Genomic DNA, 2,390 nt, shown 5'->3' with positions numbered 1-2,390 from the left:
ACCCCTGTATTGCACACCCTGTGTAAAGGAAGACGAATCTTGTTCTCATCTCTCGAGAGCTATTGGCTAAATGCTGTCTAAATAAGTGCGAATGAAATTGAGCAGCAGTGAAAATCGGCAAGAGGAGACTGGAATAATGGCGGGAAAAAATATGGGACACTTTGGGGCTGTATTGGACGACAGAAGCGACAGCTTTGATGGCTTAGTTAGCATTAATGAAATGATCGTGATTCACGGTCTTTTTTTGAATGACTAAATAATTAATCCAGGGGTTAAAGTGCTGCGCCGTTTACGCAACCCTATTTCAATCTAAAACTTTGCGCCAAGCAGCGCCTAAATGACAATTTATGCAATAACTTACCATCCCAAGTAAATAACGCTAAATTTAGCCTAGTAATATCGTCGATAGAGTACACTTGACGTAGGCTGCGAAAGGACGCAGCCGTATTCACAGCCAAGACCGTTTAGTTCGCTTGTGGCGTTTGCTTTAAGTTGTTAGTTTACAGGCAACATTAATAACCAAGAAAGTAACAGGTTGGACAGCCGCTGATATAGCTGAGTTGGTAAGAGCATTGGACGCGATATTCGGAGTTCGTGGGCTCAGTTCCCACCATCGGGATGTTTTTCTACTTCGCGTTTATTTATCTCCCCCCTAAACTGATACGTATAGGTGAGTACGAAATTAAAAAAAAAAAAAAATCCCCAACGCTTTCCTCTGCCGCGCCGACTGTTTGCTTCTTTCATTCGTGTGTATATACAGGGTTTTGAATATTTGGGGGCTGGGATTTAAAACATTCCTATGCAAAATCGATTACACCATTCGAGCTGAAATAACGTTCACAAAGTAGCAAAATATCGTCTACGTTATCTGATAAGTGATTCAACATCGGTACTTGCCTAGATTTTCCGAAATCGAGAGAAAACTGCTCTCGGCGGCGTGCACAATTTTCGCAGAAGAGAGTCGAAAAGCTATTTTAACGTGGTGCGTCATCTGTCGGGCAGCGAGGCAAGCGCGCCAACGGCCGGGATGGAGCTTGTCTCACTGCTCGACAGATTACGCATCATGTTAAAATAGCATTTCGACTCTCTTCTGCGAAAATTGTGCACGCCACCGAGAGCAGTTTTTTCTCGATTTCAAGAAATTTAGGCAAGTACCGATGTTGAATAACTTATCAGATAACGTAGACTATATTTTGCTACTTTGTGAACGTTATTTCAGATCGAATGGGTTAGTAGATTTTGCATTGGAATTTTTTAAATCCCAGCCCCCAAATATTCAAAACCCTGTATATAGCCGCAGATTAGCAACACTTCACTTAGCAAATGATTGCATGTGCGCCAATCGAAAGAGTTGACCACAAGAACTATGTTTGTGATGTATAGTTTTCTGGAGTAAGCGGATTGTACCCAAAGCATTCATTTCGTAAACAGTATGTGGTGACTTTTATCCGCACGCTGCGTGCAGCCTCAGCCAAGAGGTGGGAGAATTCCATCAGCTTCGCGAGTTTTCGGTTTCCTTCTTCCCGCGAGAGAAGAGGGAACGTCAAGAGGAGGCCATAGGCAACACAGCTTTGTTTTTTGGGGAATTCACAACCCTCGGTTTATCGTTCCTAGCTTGCGCTAGCGTCGCAGATATTTATTTTGCGGCTTTTCACGCAGTGCGCTAGAGCTGGGTACAAATGCACAACGAGAAAACTGTACATTTTATTCCGAGCACTTTTTAACGTTTTCCCAGAATGCAAACAGTATAGCAAGATAGATTTTTAACCTGCTGATTCACATTGCTCTTGAAGCTTGTGCAAAAATGCATTTAATCGGTGATTTGAGTAGAAAATGTATGTCCGCGAAATGCGTGTCCAAAAGACAGATGCAAAGTCAGTTCAACACAATCTACATAGCAATAAAAAAAAGACAAAACACCGAAACAAGTCATGATTACTTGGCTATAATGTCTGAATTACATTGCATAATTACTAGCCATATTAGTCATAGCCCAAATGCAAGCCATAGCCAAAACTCCAATCTAGAATCCACATAACAAGCCAATAAAGAATGCTTTCATGATTAATCGGCTATAATGCATTAATTACAGCGCATAATGACTTACCACATTATTCACCGCTTGTTTCTAAACTGTCGCCAAGAATCCAATTACAAATTTCCACAAGCTTCTTGCTCGAAAGCAGATCCGCGGTCAACTAGAGTTCCAAAACCTTTTTCTGTATTGTTTTGTCGCCGCCAGCACTGATTCGATGCCATTCATAAGTTCAGTATAAGACAGCCTGAAAAATGCTTGAGTGCTCTAGGAAACGAGCACGGTTTAGTTAGAAGAGCTGTTGCAGGCACGCATTCTTTACGTCTATAGCATCTTCAGCGAGGCTCCATTCATA

Source organism: Amblyomma maculatum, chromosome 11 (genome assembly GCF_055883805.1).
Source record: "Amblyomma maculatum isolate TAMU_Amacu chromosome 11, ASM5588380v1, whole genome shotgun sequence".
Taxonomy (NCBI): Eukaryota; Metazoa; Arthropoda; class Arachnida; order Ixodida; family Ixodidae; genus Amblyomma; species Amblyomma maculatum.
This window is presented reverse-complemented; position numbering follows the sequence as displayed.